A 10,319-nucleotide genomic window follows, 5' to 3' on the forward strand; every position below is an offset into this window, starting at 1 on the left:
AATCCTTTTAATGTACTGTTGGATCCTATTGGCTAGTATTTTGGTGAGAATTTTTGCATCCATGTTCATCAAGGATATTGGTCTGTAATTCTCCTTTTGGATGGGGTCTTTGTCTGGTTTTGGGATCAAGGTAATGGTGGCCTCATAAAATGAGTTTGGAAGTTTTCCTTCCATTTCCAATTTTTGGAACAGTTTCAGGAGAATAGGTATTAATTCTTTTTTAAATGTCTGATAGAATTCCCCTGGGAAGCCATCTGGCCCTGGGCTTTTGTTTGTTGGGAGATTTTTGATGACTGCTTCAATTTCCTTAGTGGTTATAGGTCTGTTCAGGTTTTCTATTTCTTCCTGGTTCAATTTTAGAGCCACAACTCTTAAGAGGAAGTCTCCCTGTTATCTGGCTGAGGAAATCGAGGCACAGAACGGCTAAGGTGCTCGCCTAAATCGCACAGCTACACATTGAGGTGCTAGGATTACAGTTCCAGAGCTGGGACGCTTAGCTGCCTTGCTTGCCTGCTCCTCACGCTGATCCTGGTCTGTGCCCTCACTGGGAGGTGCTGGGCGCCATGTTGCCCCATGGGCCGCCTGTGTTCCGTGTACCACACACAGCAGGCAGAGCCTGCTGATCAGCACTGCCTGGCTTACTTATGTAAGGTGAGATCTGCTGACTGAAGAAAACCAGGCGCCCACGAAGATATGCATCAAGTGTTCTTCTCCGAGCCATCGGTCCTCCATCCTGCCAAGGGTGCCGCTGCAAGAGGGGGTGACTGTCTCCTGGTGTCGGGGGCCTGTACCTGTACAGTCCTCTGCTCAGCATGGAGATCAGAGATGGCCAGGGAATGGGTCCTGGGGTCACCAGCGACACTAACCGGGCAATCACTAGGTGTCAGGCCTCTCCTGGGGTTTCGGGGGCAGGGGATATCACGGGTGGCTGCTTCCAGCTTGTCACCCCTTGCTCAACGAGGGAGCGAGGGAAGGGATGCCACCTTGCAGGGTGTGGGCTGGAGAATGAGCACCTGTGCCAGGTGAGAGGAGAACATTCCCATTTTCCCGACAGGGACATCTGAGGCTGGGAGAGGTTGTGATCTGGTGCAGGGTGACACAAGGGGAGAGTGACACGGGTGCAAGGACAGGACTGGGATTTGGGGCTTCCTGATGGCACATCCACACTCTTGCTCTCCCATCACCAAGCCAGGATTGGAAGCAGGGGGAGCTGAGGGTGTGGAAGGCCAGGGGAGGGGGGTAGCTGGCAAGGGGATGTCACCGGGTGTGGCTGGAGTGAGGACAGGGCCCTGATGAGGGGGAGGTGTCGCACGGCTGTGCTGCCCTTCGCTGGGCCCCATGAGTCCAGGCTGCCCTCTCTTCTACTCAGAGGTCTCTTATGTATTTGAAGACAGTTTTCCTGTAGCTTCCCCAGAATTGTCTCTTATGCAGGCTGAACGTCTCCCTCCTCCTTTTGTCCCTCTCATGACGACACAGTAAACCTTTGGGAAAGACAGCAGTGGTTCTCTACAACCCTTCCAGAATGTGCTGTCCAGGGGTGCCTCAGGCACCCGGGGCTGACTGCCCCACAGAGAGCTGAGGGCATTTGTCACCTGCCCACTCCATGATTCCTATTGGTGTGGCCAGGTCCCCATTCTCTTCCCAAGGGCCAGCCATCAGTTGAGGCCCTCCGTCTGGTTCCAGCTGCCATCCCCTGGAAACTGGACACGGACTGCTGGTTTTCCTGGATAGGTGCAGGCTTTGTCACTTGGCCTTGTTGCATTTGGCTTTGGCCTGCTAGAGATCCAGCTGTCCTCCTTCAATCCCTGCTCCCCTCCCCCTTTGCACGTGTGAACTGCTGCTTCTAGGAACCTCCGATCAGACCCTACTGAGAACGTGCAACAGTACAAGGGTTATCACATCAGTTTTTATCAGGAGCATTTATCTCAGAGGTTCATCTCTTCTCTCTGTTCCTAACAGCTCGGGCTGACTCTCAGGTCCTCAGGAAGGTGGGGGGGGCAGAGACCTCAGCAGGGGGGTGTGTGGGGTGGCACCTGGGACCCTTGGTGTGAGGCCTCCCAGCTGTCCCACGGGGCATTGCCAGGGGACAGAGAAGCTGACTGGATTGGGAAGGGGCCACTTTGCAGAGTTCTCACGTACCTGCAAAGCTTATCTCCTGATCCCTCATGGTATTCGCAGGTTTTGTTAAAACAGCAAGGGGCAGACCAGCTCCCCCCCAAAAAGACAAGACCTCCTCCCTCTGCCAGCATCTGTGGTGTGTTCTCCTGCCCCAGGCAGGTCAGGGAAGGGGTGGGGGGGTGGGTTGGGGAATGAACACCTGTGCCAGGCGGGAGGGAGAGGCCCTGGGGAGGGGGCCATGGCAGCTCATACCCCATCTCTCACTCTCCCCACTGTGTCCAACAGCAATGTTTCTCAAACTTTGGGAAGCATCGGAATCATATGGAGGGCGTGTTGAAACACAGTCTGGGCTCTGACCCCAGACATTAAGACTTGGTAGCTTCTGGGGTAGGCCTGAGAGTCTGCATTTTTACAAGCTCCCAGGGGTTGTTGCTGTTGGTCCTTGGGCCATGTTTTGAGGAGCAGCGTCCTGTAGGGGAAATCAGTGGTTCAGGAAGAGCTTTCCTGCTTCACTGTCCCAGAAAGGGCAGGGCCAAGCTCACCATCACCCTGTCATTTATTTACCCACCAAATATTTACTGAACGTTTACCCTGTGGCTTGAGCTCGGAGTACAGCAGGGAACGGGGCGGTTGTGGTTCCCTGCCTGAGGGCATGTACACTGTCTTGGGGCACAGATATTAAACACTTGAATCTCAAAACTTCCCTTAGAGGAAGGCTGAGCAGAAATCATTTCCCCTCTTTTTCAGGTGAGGAAATAGCATTGTGGAGAGGTCACATGACTTGCAGAATGGAAGTGGCAGAACCTGAGCTCAGGACATTACTCAAAATGGGGCTGTGGCACCATGGCGGTGAGTCATCTCTACTTTATGGGGTTGGGTTTAGGGCGCTGAGCTTTATGGGGTTGGGTTTAGGGGGCCGAGCTACAGGCCCCGGTGTCAGTATAGGGGGCCTCACCCTTGTGTATGGATGGAGAGCTTGACAGATAGACAGACACTTCCATTCCCACACCCACGACTCTCAGTTCCCAAGACCTACATAACTGCAGGGTTTCACAGTGACTCACTTCCCTTCCCTTCCTCCCTGTTCGCTAATTCCTCTACTTTCATTTCCCCTATTTGTTTTTCCTAGGCTCTGGCCTTTCCTCAGTGTGATATCTCCTCCAGGGTGGGATGCCTCCCCCAACCAAGATGGCAGCCTCATCTCCATGGCAATCCCCGGAGACTTTGCCTTGGAGACCCAGTTGCAAATTACGAAGCCCCTTTCCTGAAGCCTGGACCAGCAAGATCTCTGTTTGAGGATGGGGTCTGTGGGCCCCATGGCCGGGAACTCTCGGCTCACCCCACCTCTGCACACTCTAGCCGGGCACCGCAGCCAGCCCTGATCAGACTTGGTGAGAGGAGTTTTCCCCTGAGTCAACAGTCTTGCTTCTCTGTTCCTCTCATGCACCTTCCAGAAGGCGCTCAAGCTCTCCAGGGGCAAGATGGAACAGCTGGCCCTGACCCCCGCTGGATCAGCCAGGCTCATTTTTCTGATCTCCCATCCCAAAGATTGCTCTAGCCAAGGACCGTTGTAGAAACAAACAGATCTGTTCCCCCCAAAAGATCCTTTATATGTTTACAGATTTTAAAAGCATATCATTTATGGTAAATTTCAAGGATGTAAAAATAGTGGCCATGTTGATGAGAAGATATTTTATTGCAGTGGATGGAAAATACACAAAACCATAGCAATTTCCCCAGAAGTTCAGATGGTAGAGATTCTGTCCAGAGTGGCCACCAAGCACGGAGAGTGTGTGCAGGGATTATCTCATTTAGTTCTCCTGGCAACTCCCTGGCGAAGTTGCTCCTGCCACCCAGGTTTACAGAGAAGGAAACTGTCCAAGAACAGGCAGCGGGCAAAAGGCAGAGAGAGGATTTGGAGGCAGGACTCTGCTCCCAAAGTGTGTGCACCTTCACCCACACCGGCCTGCCTCTGATTCTGCCATTTGACCTACATCAGGAATAAGCCCCGAGGCAGAAATTTCAGGTCATCAAGAAAGTTATGCCTTCCGTGCAGAGCAGAAGCTGATCCATTAAAGAGTTACTCCGCTGCTCTTTTACTTTCCGTTCAAAATAAAATATAACACAACACTCAGATATTATCACTGTGCCTGAGTGGTTTTAGCCCTCTACCTGCAAGATGGCTCTGGGCAGATCTAGATACCCCGCTTTTTTTTTTTTTTTTTGAGATTAGACACAAAGGGGTAGAAGATTGCATTTTCTAAAGTTGCCTGCAACAGTATCTGCCATCCACGTAGTCTTCTTCCAGTGGAATCTTGACACCCCTTCCCTTGAGGAGGAGGGTCTACATCTCCCCCGCATGCAAACCTGGAAAGACTTTTGTGATTGCCTCGGCCAAAAGAGAATGGTAGAACTGTTGCTGTAGGACTTCAGAGGCCAGACAATAAGACTGTCATGCACTTCCTCCTGGCTTTCATGGCACGCTCACTCTTGGAACTCAGCTGCCGTCTTGTGAGGAAGCCTATATCGTTGTGTGCAGAAACCACATGGAGAGGCCAAGGAAGGTGTCCCAGCTGACAGCTGCATCATCTGCCAGGCACGAGCCAAGATACCTCCAGATGCTTCTAGCCCCCACCTGTCAGGTCACTCTCAACTTTGCATCTTCCCAGCAGAGGTCCCCAAAATCATGGAGCAGAGACAACTCTCCCTGCTTTGCCCTGCCCAAGTTCTGCACCGCAGGACCTGTGAGTATCATAAAGTGGATGTTTTACATCACGGGGTTTTGGGGTTGTGTGTTACGCAGCCGTGGTAACTGGAATAGAAGGTATTGGCTTACGCTCAGGTGTCTATCTCAAGGGGGATAGTCTTGTGGCCATTACTGCACCCTCTCTTGAAGCAGATGTGATTGGTAGGGATGGCGCCCCATCAGCCCCATGACTTCATTGGAGGCATATTGGGTGGACAAACCCTTCCTTGTTCTTTAGCTACAATAAATTAATATATTTTACTTGCTTCCTTGTTTATTACTTCCCATTGGCTAGAATGTTGTTGCCCTGTGGACGGGATATTTTTCCTGTTGTGTTTGTTACTGTATTCTCAGAGTCCAGACTAACACTTGGTACTTCGTAGTTGTACAATAAATAATTATTGAATGAATGAGTTAATGAAGATGAAACTTCAAGTGGGCACAATTTTTGGTAATGATTCCTCAGGAGAATTCTGTTAACTTTCCACAGGCCAGTTGTTATGATAATGTAACATTAATTTCTGGGCAATGTCTAGCTCACACTGTGGTGGGAATTTCTTAAGAATCGTAGTAGACAATAAGATAGAGAAGAGATGAGAAGAGAGAATAGTTAACGGAATTAAGAGTTAATAGTTAAGAATGGGTGAGAGTCCCAACATTTTCTCTAAATTAAAAAAATCATTAAATGTATATGAGTGGTGGGGGGCTTTGGATGTAAACTAAAGAGTTTGTTCAAGATGCTTCTGGACTTTCTCTAAAGGAATGTAGAATCAGTCAACAAATAAGAATCGATTCAAGCAAACTTTGTTGCCTGGCATGTTCTGGGTGTCATGGGGTCCACAAACAAGTGTAAGGTGGGGACACTGTCCTCGAGACAGCGTTGAGTCCAGCTGAAGCCTGTGAGGCAGCCAACCCAGGTAGGCAAGTGAGGCCCAGGGGTAAAACCGATCGGGTTTCAGCAGCTGAGGTTCCTGAGGATGAAGGAATATCAAAGAGGACTTCTTGGAGGAGGAAGGTCCAGGCAGGCAGGCAGCTTCCCCAGGCACTGACTTAGAGGAACACTGAAACCCCATAGGGGTTTATCAGAAATCTGCCTGTTAACTCGGGTTTCCACCTGTAGATTCTCACAGAGCTGGTGGAAAGGAAATTCATGTCCTTTTGTCAAAATACTCTTAAACAGGTAAGTAAGTACTTACATAGGTAATACCCTTAAATAGAAAGAAAACCTTCTCCTCCCTAGCATGGACACATGTCCTGGAGGGTAGGGGCTAGGGGGTAATCTTGTGATGTACATTGCAAGTTGCTGCGTCCACTGGCCTGTCTGGGGGGGGGCCCTGGAGTGGGCATTGCCGGTCATTCCAGATTCTGAAACCAGCTAATGCACAACAAAGGGCTGTTTACCAAGATCGTAGCTGCAAGCCTTTAAATGTCTCCTAAACAGAAAGAACCTACAGAGAGAACAACAATACAGAGAGATTTGTCTGCTCCTCTGCTGCTGGCGACGGAGGGGTGTGCGCTGGTTCTCTATGACATGCCCGAGAGGAGAACCAGGAGAGGAGAGACCATTCCAAAGAAACTAGGGTTCTGTTTGCTGCATGAAATACGACTCCATTTTTATTTGTGGGGAAACAATTTTCTTCCCATCCTAAGTTGACATTAAACAAATACTGGAAGATGATTAATTTGAAGCCTGCCCAGTGTTTCTGGTCCGCACTGCAGACAGGACGGTCTCTGCCAGGTCACATTGTCCTGTTGGTAAGCCTAAGAAAACATGGTGGATAACTTCAGAAGCTCCCAGAGGCCATGATTGGTGCTGTGGCCAGGGTGAGCACACCTGGAGGAGTGACTGTCAGTGCATGTCCTGGAAGGGCCCAGGAAGGCACCAGCATTTGCCTGGCCCTCATACCGTGGGCTTTGCGCTGAGTTCTGCTTCTAGCTGTGGCATCCCCTGGAAAGAAGGTTGCCCAGCAGCCATATCTGGATTCTAGAGCTGGCTGTGACCTCAGACTCAGAGCCTCACTCTCAACTGAGGCACGGGCATCATAATCCCTTTCCTGCCCCCTGGAGGCCTGTCATGAGGGCCAGGGGCATGAGCTGTTGTAGGCATCCTCTACAGCAGAGACTCAGCTTCCCAGAGGCATCACCCTGGAGGAATCCCCAGAGCAGCATCCCCAGCTTAGATCCAGAGGGGCTCGCCCTGCCCCTGCATAGAGCCCCCCCACCCAGTATAGACCAGTGGGGCTCACCCTGGCCTTGCACAGAGGCCCCCCAGTGTAGATCCAGAGGGGCTCACCTGGCCTTGCACAGAGCCCCCCAGTATAGACCATTGGGGCTCACCCTGGCCATTGCACAGAGCCCCCCAGTGTAGATCCAGAGGGACTCGCTCTGGCCCCTGCACAGAGCCCCCCAGTGTAGATCCAGAGGGGCTCGCCCTGGCCCCTGCACAGGAGCCCCCCCTCTCAGTGTAGACCAGTGGGGCTCACTACAGCCACTGCACAGAAGCCCCCCAGTATAGAGTCAGTGGGGCTCACCCCGGCCACTGCACACTGGGTACAGGGGAGAGGTGTCTGTCCCCTCCCGCCACCCCAATGCTCATGTTGTCCCTCCTCCTTTTGCTTACCCCATCCAGGCTCTGGGGACAGGGTGAAGGTGCTCCTGTCCTGTCCCGCCGAGATCTCATTGGCCACGTGTAGCAGAAGGTGGCTCGGAGGCCCAGGAAGGTGGTCAAGGAAGTGATGCCCAGCTCCAGGATGGAGGAGAGCAGCAGCAGGACCAGGAGACTCTTCTGGGGCACCTGGGAAACCGGCAGCAGGAGGGCCCTCAGTCTGCACCCCTGGGAGTCAGACCAGGAAAGCACGCACTCGGCACTGGGCTGAAGACTGGTATGGGGATGGGTAAAGGAAGAGAAGCTTCCAAGGAGGGGGCAGTCATCAGCCATCGACTGAGCACCTGCTACGTGTTCATTTAAACCCCAATCACTTTCTGAGGTGGATGCTATTTTTAGCCCCATTTCACAGAGGATGAAAGAGGGGTTCAGAAAAACAGAGCCACACGCTTGTTAGGAAGAGCATCAGGTACCGTAAGTGACGAATCTCTAAATTCTACTCCTGAAACCAATATTATAGTATATGTTAACCAACTAGAATTTAAATATGAATTTGAAAGAAAAAAAATAAAGTGATTAAAAAGTCAAAAAAAAAAAAGAAGGAAGGAAAGAAAAGAAAGAAGAAAGGGGTGCCTGGTAGCTCAGTTGTTAAGCATCTGCCTTCGGCTTAGGTCATGATCCCGGGGTCCTGGGATCGAGCCCAGCGTTGGGCTCCCTGCTCGGCGGGAAGCCTGCTTCTCCCTCTCTCTCTCCCCCTGCTTGTGTTCCCGCTCTTTCTGTGTCTCTCTCTGTCAAATAAATAGATAAAATCTTAAAAAAAAAAAAAAAAGAAGAAAAAGAAAGAGAAAAACAAAGCCACCCAGCTGGTAAGTTGAAGCTGTCCAGTTCCAAATCCCACGTGATCAGCCACTCAGAACTCCCACAGCAAAAAGGGTAGTGTCCCCAGTGTATTTGGCATTAGATCCCTGGTGACCTCCATACCAGAGCTGGGGAGCGGATGGGAGGTGAGGTGGTGTAGACAGTGAGAGATTCTTGGCTGTGGAAGGGGAGAGAGGGAGGAGCCCAGTTAGAGCTGTGGGGTCTCGGAACTTAGGAAGACAGGAAGGACGGAGGAGAGAGGGAAGGCGGATGCAGTACACAAGGGTCTGGGGCAGGGGGTAGGAGGAATAATTTGTGCTTTCCTGGCAAGGAAAGCGTGGATGCGGCCATGTGAAGATTCCGGTACACGTGAGGTCACAGGCAGGATGGGGAGTCTTGGGACTGCGGGGGAAGGTCTGGGGTTATGGGCAGTAGGGTCAGGACAGGGCAGCAGCGGATGGCGTGTTTCTGCCTCCCGCACCCACGTGGTGTGTTGGACCCCACTGTGAAGAGCGGCCTGGTCCTGCCCGGTCCTTTCCTAGGACATAAGCAGACAGGACTGCAACCAGTGTTCCCACCCTCTGTTCTTGCCACGTGGGGGGCCATGGTGGTGACCGCACGATGTATCTGTGGGTCAACCTGCTGATCTGCCCTGGACCCCAATCAGGAGAAGGCGACACACACTGGTGAAGCCCAGTTACCTGGGTAAAGCCCAGAGCGGACAGATCTGGGTCAAGTTCTGCCTCCCGCACTCTGTAGGTATGTGAGCTTGAGCTAATGGCTAAAGCATTCAATCCCATTCCCCAGTTCCAGCTTTGGTAACCAGTAACTCTGGGGAGTGGTTTCCAGGATTCCACGGTGCACAAAAGGGCAGGTGCCTGTTCTCTGGTCCCTCGACTGGCCCTGCCTGTTGGGGCGGAGGCACTCACCTGGGCGTACCTGCTGCCGGCAGTCAGCTCCACCACGAAGGTGCATATCCCGAGGCTGGAGCACAGCAAGCTGACCACGTTCATCCCTGTGCTGACCTTCATCTGCCCAGGAGATCAGAGCGTCAGTCACCACCTGGCCGGCAGGGGAGGGTGCTGGCCTCACGTGCCACATAGCACAGGCTTCCTTCATGGGCTTTTACTCTGGGGACAACTGTTGACCTGCCCTGGGGGGACTAGGAGCTGATTACTAGAGGTAAGAAAGACATTTCTGCTCTGACTGTGGAACCCCATGGGCCACAGATACCAAGAGCCACTGCTGGCCCTAGAGGACCGCTCGGTGCCCATGGCCCACATATGGCCCCTCTTTCCTATGAACGTGATGGGGATCTATTTGGAAATACGGTCTCTGCCAATGTAATCAGGTTAAAATGAGGTCATACTTGATGAGGGTGAGTCCTTAATCCAGTACGACTGGTGTCCTTATGGGAAAGGCGGACACACCAGGGAATACCCCCTGATGAAGGAGGCAGAGGGGAAGTGCTGTGCCAAGCCAGGGGATGACAGGAAGTGCCAGCCCCCACTGGGAACTCAGGAGAGGCAAGGAAGGATTCTCCCCCAGAGCCTCAGAGAGAACGTGAGCCTGCCACCACCTTGGCATTTGGGGTGTCTGGCCTCCGGATTTGGCAGGCTATGAATTTCTGTTGTGTTTCAAGCCCCCCAGTGTGTGCTACCCCATTCTGGCAGCCCGAGGAAATGAGCGCACCATCCCAGTGCTCCAGACTCAAAATCATGGCTCTGGGGCTTCTCAGGGGACAAATCTCCTCCAAAGTTCTGACCCAGCGGGCCCAGCGTGGTTAATGCCAGATGGGTCTGCCTTCCACCTGTCCCATCAGGGCCAACGTGGTGGCTGGTGTGGAGGACTGGCACATTTCCCCTGACAGGCATCGGTGGGTAATCAGGTGTTCACAGAAGGCAGGCAACTTTGACGGCCACTCTCCCTGCCATCTTGTGGAAAGGCTCCCATGAGGATTCACCTGCCTAGGAGGTTTTCCAGGGTGAGTCG

At 52.4% G+C, this 10,319-nt stretch overlaps 1 long non-coding RNA gene across 2 annotated transcripts in view; it reads left to right on the forward strand.

The window, feature by feature from the left end:
* LOC112829653 (uncharacterized) overlaps window positions 1-6,542 on the forward strand; it is a 14,311-nt gene extending 7,769 nt beyond the window's left edge. For both annotated transcript variants that reach the window (XR_003209736.2, XR_012375513.1), the window contains exons 2-4: window positions 2,866-2,967; window positions 3,248-4,862; window positions 6,306-6,542. This is a non-coding gene — a long non-coding RNA (uncharacterized lncRNA). The remainder of the gene's footprint in view (window positions 1-2,865; window positions 2,968-3,247; window positions 4,863-6,305) is intronic.
* The last annotated feature ends 3,777 nt before the right edge of the window (window positions 6,543-10,319 follow it).

The sequence above is a fragment of the Callorhinus ursinus genome, unplaced genomic scaffold (assembly GCF_003265705.2).
Source record: "Callorhinus ursinus isolate GAN/ISIS: 27379988/994484 unplaced genomic scaffold, GSC_fseal_2.0 scaffold51, whole genome shotgun sequence".
In the NCBI taxonomy this organism is placed as follows: Eukaryota; Metazoa; Chordata; class Mammalia; order Carnivora; family Otariidae; genus Callorhinus; species Callorhinus ursinus.